This window comes from Glycine max, chromosome 13 (genome assembly GCF_000004515.6).
Source record: "Glycine max cultivar Williams 82 chromosome 13, Glycine_max_v4.0, whole genome shotgun sequence".
Lineage (NCBI taxonomy): Eukaryota > Viridiplantae > Streptophyta > Magnoliopsida > Fabales > Fabaceae > Glycine > Glycine max.
In genome coordinates this window covers 27,459,161-27,470,761 of record NC_038249.2, presented here as the reverse complement: position 1 = coordinate 27,470,761, position 11,601 = coordinate 27,459,161, and the positions used below count along the sequence as shown (strand labels likewise).

The 11,601-nt window shown below is 40.2% G+C and overlaps 1 long non-coding RNA gene across 10 annotated transcripts; it reads right to left on the bottom strand.

Moving 5' to 3' along the window:
* Positions 1 to 470: 470 nt before the first annotated feature.
* Positions 471 to 10,691, bottom strand: LOC102661733 (uncharacterized). 10 transcript variants are annotated; one of them, XR_005887876.1, is made up of 13 exons: positions 9,472 to 10,691; positions 9,271 to 9,385; positions 8,352 to 8,509; positions 3,632 to 8,265; positions 3,439 to 3,545; positions 3,084 to 3,334; positions 2,668 to 2,761; positions 1,892 to 1,944; positions 1,742 to 1,802; positions 1,570 to 1,650; positions 1,442 to 1,491; positions 1,258 to 1,344; positions 471 to 716 (listed from the first exon to the last, which is right to left on the bottom strand). It is a non-coding gene; the product is annotated as an uncharacterized lncRNA (long non-coding RNA). The 10 variants fall into 10 exon arrangements; XR_005887877.1 differs by lacking the exon at positions 2,668 to 2,761 and having other exon boundaries at positions 3,632 to 8,054; positions 8,159 to 8,256; XR_005887872.1 differs by lacking the exon at positions 2,668 to 2,761 and having other exon boundaries at positions 9,472 to 9,996; positions 10,084 to 10,691.
* Between the last annotated feature and the right edge of the window lie 910 nt (positions 10,692 to 11,601).

Here is an 11,601-nt window from a genome sequence, read left to right as displayed (position 1 = left end):
CCGGAAAAGTTTACGGATCAACTTGATCTGGAAAACTTTATTTACACATGTTACGGATCAAGTTGATCCGTAAACTTTTTCGGATCATGTTGATCCGAAAGAAGCTTACAGATCAACTTGATCCAGAAACTTTGTTTATAGCTTTTTCTTCTTACAGATCAACTTGATCAGTAAAATTGAAATTTATATATTAAACATATGAATACTGAAATTGAATCACATTAACCTACCTTGCTTGCAAGCAAAAATGGTGGCCACTGAATTATTTTCAGATTATGACCCAATGAGTAAGGAACTAGCAAAAGATCCATCTCCCTGGAGTTATGCAAACATAGTTTAGTCCTAAATAGGAGATGGGCAGAAAATTGAAAAGATAGAAAAGAAAGCAGCTAAAGAGATTGGATCTAAGGTCCTTTCATATCACTTATGAGATCTTCCTCACGGAAACTGCAAATAATCTCATTCCATAATTGGGCAAATTTGGCAGCTTCATTTCTTTTGCTTGCAGTAATCCATACAAGAATGGAAACTAAAGTGAAGATGAACTAATACATATATTTTAATGTAGTTATTAATGTAAATGTGGTAGCAACCTCAGAAAATTTCTTTGAGAAAGAGAATCTTCCTTTTTGCTTCTTATCAGAAGGAACCAAGCATGTGTTGAATGCACCAGGCAATGACTGAAACCGTGATCTTAGCATGCTCAGAGTGCGTATCTGTGGAATCATATAAATAACAACATTAACGGACTGTTAAAGGATGGTCAACTATTATACTCTTTGAATCCATAGAAGTAAATGATCCAAAGTTCACCCATTAAATGAAAAGGAAAACCTGACTTCGTTACAAATTGAATACTTAATAATTTCATAGAAGAGGAATGAATGCTAGTAAGACATTATTTTAGACACTAATATTGATTGAAATTTATTGGGACTTACGAAATTATTGAGTTCCCTATTCAATGGGTCACATCCACTCATGATTTTTTAATTAATCAATTTTAGCCAACAATAAAGAATATGTTAAAAAGAGTTATTGAAAAGTGCAATTCTATCTCATAAAAGCATAATCAAAATGATGATCCAGTACTTTGCATCCAAAAGGATCCTATAAATTTCTTAACTTGATTAAATAGATTTAGGGTTTCTATATGAGCTTGTGTTTTACAAAAAAACTTAGAAAGTCAATAAGATAATGGATCTCAAATTCCCTTTGGACATGACAAGATAAAAATAAAATAAAATTTATGATGACCTCTCCTAGACGATCAAAGGCTCCAACAAGACCGCCGCACAAAGTTGTGAAGAGTGCATACCAAATTTGAGTGTCCATGAAATAAACCTGTATTGAAGTAAATATTGAGAAGATACACTAAGATAACTGGACTAGAGAAAAGAATAATATATGTACACATAACCAGGATATATAACATACTCACCAAAAGTACAGGAGCCCAGAGTGCAACTACTGCACTATAGTTATGTCGAGCTGCATAGATTTGAATATCTTAGATCTATAAAATTAACAGCAATATACAACGTAATCATGAAAAGGAGAAGAAACTACCATTGGGAAAAATGCATGCCAGCCATAATTAACACGTGGAATGCTCATTATGTCCTTTGTTGGCCTAACTAGAGGTTTTATCTGAAGATAGATACAACAGTTAGAAAGATGCCAAATATATTTACAAGGCTAGCTTATTAGGTAACAACTACTATCATATAAGATATTTTACCTGGACAAAAAAGCTGAATAAAAATTTACATGTCAAAAGCAACAACCAGAATATAGTTTACCTGAAATTCATGAAAGAATCTAGATGATGGAACAATTTTCAAACAATAAAATATATTATTTTAGTAACATAGTGTTGTGTGAAACATACTTCATGAGAGCAAATTGACTATCATGCATTCCTCTTCCAACATAGATGCTTGGCTGCATGGGGAGAAATGATCATTTAAAAAATGGACAAATGATACCCAAAGAATCCAAAATTATTGATATAAGTTCAGAAAACAGATGTTTTTAAAGACTACCAGTTACTAATTAATAGTATTCACACATTCAAAAGGTAAATAGAAAAATAACGACTTAAAACAAAAATTAGTGCTACAACTCGGATTCTGTGGAAGAGTTAAAGACCATAAATGTTGGGATTATGGATGTACAAAATCATAGTGATTAATAGAAGAATCAATTCTGTGGGCAAATTGTGTCCTAAGAGTACGATGTTCTAAATCAAACATTCTCACTAGACACTGAAAGAAACTATAACAGAAAGATGAATCATAACTATTTGAAAACTCGTTAGGTATATTTTTTGCCACAAAAAGTTAGTTGAACCTTGAACTGGATTCCCAAACAAGTAGAAGAAAATCTTTGATCAGACAAGGTAAACTATCAAACTAGAAAAGTGTAATGGTTTGTTTTGTAAAGTCCAAATTCTAAAAGTTTCTAACATGTAGATCATAGCCATAAATCTCATGCAAGTCCAAAATTGTTTTGTACTCATTGATTTGCATTAAGATTAATGTAATATATACTTTTCAAATAAATAAAACTCCGAACTATTTAATTTTATTCTTACTTGTTCAAAATCTGACACAAATGATTGACATGATGGATTGTTACAATTCAACTATAGGATAGAAAAATTACATGGTACAGGAAGCTACTGCATGTTGTAGTCAAATATCTTGTCAAATTAAAAGAAGAAAAAAACCCCTTCAAATTAGTGCTTCACTATCAATTTCTGCAAGATACGAATTGGGTGTAAATAAATGCATGCATATATTTTGCATAAGAACTACAGACTTCTTGGTATTGAAGGGGATCACTCCAATTGGAAACAGTCCTTATTAGGAAATTAGCTATATGCTCTTCAAAGTCACAGATATCAGTCATATCAATTTAAACAAATTAACTAAAACAAATGTTTAGGCCCGTATTCAAATTTGCATTACTTTCAGAATAACCAATAATTACATCAAAAGAGGCCCTTTACCAATAGAGTCATTTAGTTTACAACTATGAAAAGAAATAGTTACATATGTAAGTGTATAAGACATGAGTACCTGAGACCACCATAAGAAGAATCTGACTATGTGCCAGTCTGAGTTTTCAATCCAACGCCTTAACATTGGGAAGAGAAACAGAACAGCTGTGCTAGTAAATTCGGAAGCAAATATAATGCAACTGCCAGCATGTAAAATGCTGGAATGCCTCTTATTTGTTTGGAAAAGGAAAGCAACTGCTTCAGACCCTGAGGTGCACCCTTGAGGGAATGAACATAGAAGAGTGGAAGAATGATAACCTGATAGCAATACTGGCCAGGGGGATACAAGTGTTATCACAGGGAATCACAGTAACACAGGGGATATCACAGAGAACCACAGCAGGCCAAAGAGAGTTAGTGTGAGACCGACTTACCTGCGGGATTATGTGTAAAGCAAGAAGCAATTCATTATCCTTCTTATAGCAGTAGATAGCATTGTGATAAGGAGAATCACTGTGTATAATAATGTCACCTGTTATACCTGTCATAACAGGAAGTTAGTTGAAGTTCCTTGTATAAAAGCAAGTTAGTTACTTGAATTGAATAACAGAAATATTCAGACTTAACTCATTAGCTTCTTAGTTCCTCTTTCTCTCCCTTTTATCTCCCTTAGATCCCTATCAACTGGTCCAACCTGCCTCCACACCACCACCACCATGCCGAAACACCATACTCGCCAGGTTACGACGGACAATTTGGAGGAGGCCATTAGCCGCCTCAGCCTTGGTCACACCAACCTCAACACGAAGGTTGAGTCCATCCACACTTCCCTCACCGCAAAGATTGATTCCCTTCTCGAATGCTTCGCCGCCATTTCTGCTCCGCCGCATTCCCCATCTTCCTCGCCAATTCAGCCTCTGGCACCGGTCCACCGCCACCACATGAAGCTGGATGTCCCACGCTTCGACGGCTCGGATCCTCTCGGCTGGATATTCAAAATATCCCAATTTTTCGATTATCAGGGGATTCCTGATCAGAAGCGTCTCACGGTCGCGGCGTTTTACATGGACGGCCCGGCGTTGTCCTGGTATCAGTGGATGTCCAGGAATGGCTTCTTCCCTTCGTGGTCTGTGATGTTGCAGGCATTGGAATCATGATTCGCGCCTTCCTTTTACGAAGATCCGCAAGGAGCATTGTTTAAGCTCCAGCAGACCGGCACCGTGAGTGATTACCTCACAGATTTTGAGCATCTCGCGAACCGAACATTAGGTCTTTCCCCTTCGTGTTTGCTGAGCTGCTTTATATCAGGGTTGAGTCCGGAGCTCCGCCGTGAGGTCCAAGCTCTCCGTCCTCTTTCCCTCCTGCAAGCTACAGAACTTGCGAGGCACCAGGAAGATAAGATGCTTGACCGCCGCCGCGGCACTCGAGCACCTTCGCACCCAAACCCTACCTTCAATCCTCGATCCTCCCCAAATCCATCCACGGCGCATCCTAAAGTTCCTCTGAAACGCCTCATGACGGAGGAGATGGCAACTCGCAGAGATCAAGGCCTCTGCTACCACTGTGATGACAAGTGGTCACAGGGTCACAGGTGCAAGCCTCGTCTGCATCTCCTAATCGCAGACGAAGACCTAGAACCTTCTTCAGGATTCCCCCTTCCAGATTCCCTTACCTACACCACACCCAAACCTGGGTTGACTCCACAAATTAGCCTTAATGCCATGGAAGGCACTCCGGCACCCCAAACCTTCAGACTCCTCGACTCCCTGTGCCATCATCAGGTCGTGATCCTCGTAGACGGAGGAAGCACACATAATTTCATTCAATCACGTGTGGCCAAGTTCCTCACGTTACCCACAACCCCGACGGCGGCCCTGAAGGTGGGCAACGGCCACACCTTGGACTGTGATACGATATCGTTTCAAGTCCCTCTCTCTATCCAAGGTCACGACTTCAGACTTGACCTGTACCACTTACCCCTCTGCGGAGCAGACATTGTGTTAGGGGTCCAATGGTTAAAATTCTTGGGCCCAATTACAACAGACTACCACAACCTTACCATGACTTTTGTGCACATGGGCCAACCCATTACACTTAACGCTGATGCACCCCCCATTCCATCTGCAGCCTCCATCCATAAGCTCAAACGCCTAGCCCAAACCCAGAGCATCTCTGCTCTGTTTCATATCTCCACCACGCCAGTACTACCCTCACCACCTTCTCCTTCCCTCTCGATTCCTCCACAGATTACTTCTGTGTTAGATAAATACCCCCTCATTTTCGCAGAACCTACACACCTCCCTCCTTCCCCAAACCACTCCGGTCAACGTCCGTCCCTACAGATATCCGCATTTCCAGAAGGCCGAAATTGAGAAGCAGAACGCCGCCATGCTCGCCGCCAACCTCATTCAACCCAGCTACTCTCCTTTCTCTTCACCTATACTCTTGGTCAAGAAGAAAGATGGATCGTGGAGATGTTGTGTGGATTACCAGGCGCTTAACGCAGTCACCATTAAAGATAGATTTCCCATGCCGACAATTGATGAATTGTTGGATGATCTAGGACAAGCTGTGTGGTTTTCGAAGCTGGATTTGCGTCAAGGATTTCACCAAATCCGCATGGCGGAGGAGGATATACACAAGACAGTTTTTCGAACGCATCAGGGAAACTACGAGTTCAAGGTCATCCCGTTTGGCCTCTGCAACGCGCCGTCGACGTTTCAGGCGGCCATGAACGACACCCTTAAGCCCTTCTTGAGGAAACATGTGGCGGTGTTCTTCGATGACATTTTGGTCTATAGTGCTGACTTGGCCACGCATGTCTCTCACCTCGACTCCGTTCTGGATACACTATCAGCTCAACAATTCCTTCTCCGGCGTACTAAGTGCCTCTTTGCCCAAACTCAGCTTAACTATTTGGGCCATGTTATTTCCTCTGATGGCATTGCTCCTGACCCAGAAAAGATCTCTGCGATGCTGGCCTAGCCTGTACCCACATCTCCGACAGCTCTTCGTGGATTCTTGGGTCTCACCGGTTTCTACCGGAAATTCATTAAGAACTACGCAGCAATCGCCTCTCCCCTCACGTCATTATTGCGGAAGGAGCAATTCTCATGGTCCGCGGAAGCCTTGCAAGCTTTTCAAGCACTTCAGCAAGCTATGGTACAAGCCCCCGTCCTCGCCAACCCGAATTTTTCTCGACCATTCACCATTGAAACGGACGCCTCCGCTTCAGCCATGGGTGCGGTTTTACTCCAAGACCATCACCCTATTGCTTATCACAACAAGGTACTATGTCCACGATTACAGCGAGCCTCGGCGTATATCCGCGAGCTCCACGCCATCACCTCCACCGTTAGGAAATGGCGTCACTATCTGCTGGGAACGTCCTTCACGATCCTCACAGACCATAGAAGTCTGAAGGACCTTATGTCTTAGGTTATCCAGACCCCTGAGCAGCAGACGTACCTCTTAAAGCTTCTAGGATTCGATTACGTCATTAAATATAAGTCTGGCGCCACCAATGTCGTGGCAGATGCTCTCTCGCGCATCATTCCAGCAGAGGCCACGTGTTTTACCCTGGTCATGCCACATTTCACCTTCTTGGAGCAGCTACGTAAGTCTTTAATGGCGGATCCACAATATCTCAACCTGCTAAAGGATATCCAGTCTAAGCCGGAAGCCCACTCGGACCTGTCCCTCTACCAGGACCTTATCATCCGCAATAGACATATCTGGATCCCATTCCCTTGCCCGTTCACTGACAGGCTATTAGAGGAGTTTCACTCATCTCCGATCGGGGGCCACACCGGCGCTGCAAAGACTCTTCATCGGCTGCGTCAGAACTTCGATTGGCCCACCATCCAGAAGGATGTGCGTCACTTTGTCGGCCAGTGCTCGGTTTGTCAGCAGACCAAATACGAGACCAAGAAGCCTGCGGGTCTATTACAACCCCTTCCGATTCCGGCCACCGCATGGGAAGATTTGACCGTTGACTTCATCACGGGCCTCCCTTGCTCTCATGGCTTCACCGTCATCATGGTTGTGGTCGACCGTTATTCAAAGGGGGCCCATTTCGGTGCACTTCTAACGCACTATTCCGCCTTCAAGGTTGTCGTTTTGTTCCTGGACTGCGTCTGCAAACTTCACGGGTTTCCCCGTAATATTGTTTCCGACCGCGACCCCGTTTTTGTAAGCCATTTCTGGTGCGAGTTATTCAAACTCAGTGGCACGAAGCTCCGCATGAGCACCGCGTACCACCCGCAGACGGACGGCCAAACGGAGGTCCTCAATCGGACTCTCGAACAATACTTGCGTGCCTACGTTCATAATCATCCTTCCCACTGGTTTCGTTTCCTGTCTCTCGCGGAATGGTCCTATAATACCGCAACGCACGTGGGTACGGGGATGTCACCCTTTGAGGTGATATATGGTAAACCTCCGCCGACGGTGGTCCAATACTTGTAGGGATCTACGGTGGCTGCTGTTGACCATCTACTCAGTTCTCGGGAGACCATCCACGCCACCCTCCAGCGTCGTCTTCGCAAAATGCAAGAGGCAATGAAGGCTACCGCGGACAGGCACCGCCGGGACCTCTCCTTCCGCGTCGGTGATTGGGTTTATGTACGTTTACAGCCTTACCGGCAAACCTCGGTAGCTCCGGCATATAGCAAACTGACCAAGCGTTTCTACGGCCCCTTCAAAGTGGTCGAGTGCATTGGGGCAGTAGCCTACAGGTTGCAGTTGCCGCCATCATCAAGGATCCACCCAGTGTTCCACGTTTCTCTTCTTAAGCTCCATAAGGGCCCCTTACCTTCCTCTCTAGTGACCCTTCCGACGGCGTCTACCGATAATCACCCATTAGTTGCGCCTCTCGCCATTCTCGACTGGCGAATGGACCACTCGCAGGACCCACCAGTCACGCAGGTCTTGGTTCAGTGGGAAGGGCAAGCTCCTGAAGACTCCTCGTGGGAACGCTGGGACGAGTTGCGTCGCATCCACAACCTTGAGGACAAGGCTGTTTTCAGGGACGGGAGTGTTGATAGCAACACTGGCCAGGGGGATACAGGTGTTATCACAGGGAATCACAATAACACAGGGGATATCACAGATAACCACAGCAGGCCAAAGAGAGTTAGTGTGAGACCGACTTACCTGCGGGATTATGTGTAAAGCAAGAAGCAATTCATTATCCTTCTTATAGCAGTAGATAGCATTGTGATCAGGAGAATCACGCTGTATAATAATGTCACCTGTTATACCTGTCATAACAGGAAGTTAGTTGAAGTTCCTTGTATAAAAGCAAGTTAATTACTTGAATTGAATAACAGAAATATTCAGACTTAACTCATTAGCTTCTTAGTTCCTCTTTCTCTCCCTTTTATCTCCCTTAGATCCCTATCATAACCCAAAAAAGACTGACAAAGACTTTAAGAATATTTCTTAGCACATCAGTGAATTTCCATCGATGATAGCCTGGAAAGTTCAGGATCAGGTCCAAGATACCTGAATCATAGAAGAGGAACAGAAATGATAGTAAATTTCTATAAACAAGGATGAAGATAAAAAGAGCCGTCAAAAAGGAAAAAATAGATATTATAAAGCTTGGATGTAATTCAATAGTTAAAAATGAAGGAAAATAATGTAGAAAAAACAACTTATCTTTTGTTTCCAGAAAGGATCATTATAAATTTTCATATAATACAAATTCAACAAACGAATTATCCAGGTAATGGTATAAATAAGCATCAACATTTAAGAAAACAATTTCTACATTCAATATGAAATATTGGAGGTAAAGTATAGATTGAATCTGCAAGGTATGGATTATTCATTAGAGTCATTACAAAACATTTAGGCATGGATATGATCAGCAAATAATTTAGGACATGTAAATCCTCAACGGAAGTAGCCTATTGATCTTACATAAATTGTCACTACAGAATTTCTTTTCTAAATAAAACACTTGAAAATTTGTAGGAAGGATGTGCTAGGAACAACTCATGCACCTGGCTCGCCTAACAATGAAATGGAGGCAAAGAACCCTGATAGCATTGTATCATTTATTTAAAGAAGTGGAACTTGTCATGCCAAAAACTAAAATATAATTCAGTTATATCTTGCTTCTCACATGACTTATTGTACTGCTCACATGACATTTTCTTGTAATTTAGAACAAATGAAATGCCAAGATTTTTGAGATAATAGGAAAATCAGACCATCAATATAAAATTCTTGATACTAGTGATCCTGGGAACATATCATACTTTGAAGCAAACCCAGAATGGATGCTGTGATGAATATACTAGATAGATTATATAAGACATCCTTCTGAAATATATCCGTAAGTGAAATCCCTTCCCAAGCAATAATGAACATCACCTGTAATAAGAATGCTCAAGCCTTGTCATAACTATAATAAAAGGGAAAATAAAGGTATAAGCATTTCCTTTGGTTGAATTAAATACCTGCAAACCCAGTATAAAAAATGTCCACAGACGGTCAAAGCTGCGGAAGATGTGCCAGAATGTTCGTGTCTCAACAAAATTTGATTTCCAGATTTTCTTGCAGCAGCACCGTTTCTTCCCTGATACAAAATTTATACAAATACTGAAGATAAAGTAAATTGCAATCATGCCACTAGCTCCTTAGTGTGAGAGTTTAATTCTGTTTTGACTTTGTATATAAGATAGAGTAACAGAATTTTAAAATTATGTTATAAGTGTTAGCCTAAGAGTGAAGGGTTGTTACTTTGTTTTGCTTGTATAAAAGGGCAATCATACATCTTAATAAAGTGTTGTTTTTCATTCTATCATTTTCAGTCTCTAGTGCTATTCCTAGTAGGTGTGCAATTCTGTGCAATTCTGTGCTTAGAAAACAGTGAGTGATACACGAGTGAATGTGTGAGGGAGTGAATTGCATCTCTTGCAATTGAGTGAAAATCTCCGCACCGCGCTCCTTTTCTTGGGTTTGTTAACTTCAACCGAGATTTGCTGTTTCACATTTTAATTTCATCATCATTATTGTTATTTTAAGAAGAAAATAAAAAAGGAAAGGAGGGAAACATAGAAGATTATCACTTGGAATAGAATTTGGGCTTGAATAGTGCATGCAACATTTTCGCTCCTGAGAATCCGAATATACGAAGCTGGAAAAGTGAAAAACGGGTTCTTGCAGAGAGGGTATGTTCTTGTGAAATCAAGAATGAAGAGACTCTTGTGAGTAATGGAATGAAATTGAAGAAGAAAGAGCTTGGAAAAAAGAGTTGCTTTATCAGCAAGAAAGAATGTAGAGAGAGAGAAATGGGGGCAATAAAAAGGTTTGTGAAAATGGAATGGAATGGAAGCTGGAAAAGTGAAAACGGGTTCTTGCAGAGAGGGTATGTTATTGTGAAATCAAGAATTAAGAGACTCTTGTGAGGAATGGAATGGAACTGAAGAAGAAAGTGTTTTATCAGCAAGAAAAAATGTAGAGAGAGAAATGGGAGCAATAAGAAGGTTTGTGAAAATGGTAAGGAGGAGAAGGTAGTAATGCCAGAAAAAGAGAGAGACAAAGGGTCACTGTAGAATGAATATCTATGAATTCGCTGGATGAAAAGAAAGAAAGAAGCAAAGGCATGTAAGAGAGTGTTGTTCCTTTGCCACGATCCACAAAATATATAAAAGGGAATCTTTTCCCCTTGTTGTAGTGCACTCAATGAAAAAAACATAAAATAATAAAATCACATTACTCTCCACTTTAAGGATTGCATAAATAAGAGGGAGTTAAAACCCATACCAAGGTTGTAAAGAACCATGTCCATAAAAAGGATCAGGTACCCCCTTCGGTCCTAAACTTTTAAATTTTAGAAAAAGAATATTCAAGAATCACATTCTTGAAGTAATGGTTAATTTTGTTCACTTATTTATTATTATTATTACTGTAAAATATATGAAAATAAAAAAATAGTTAGGATTACGAGGTTCATAAAAATAAAATATATGTAAAAGAATAATTTTTTTAAAAATATTAGATTGTTATTTTTATTTAGAAAAAAAATATTAATATAATAATATATTGGATTGGTTAAAAATAATTATAATTAAAGATAATAGATAAAAAATAAATATTAGTTAAACGAATTTTAAATTAGTGCAATTCTTATATAAGGATATACAATAATAATCACATACCAAATTTTCTTGTTCTGGGCTTTGTTGTTGTTTGGTCGTCGTGACGATATTGTGTTGTTGTCTCTGGCATTAGGAGACTGAATCTGTTTGGTTGAAAAGTTGCACATGGGCGTCTCTAGTGGTTACTTATAGTATAAATCACATTCATACAATTATTGTATCAAAACGGTCAATTCTCGAAGCATATCATATCAATTTTATGGCATCAAATTGAATTAAAAAAATTATACAATAATTGCATCAAAATCGTCAGGTCAATTCTGAAAGCATAGCATCCCAATTTTCTAATATGAATGTGGCTAAAATCCATACAATAATAGCATCAAATCCATCAATTATTAAAGTGATAATACCGTCAAGATTTTTTAGTACAAATTTGAATAAAAAAAATTTTGAAGGCAAAGATAAGTTTTATTAATAAAATGA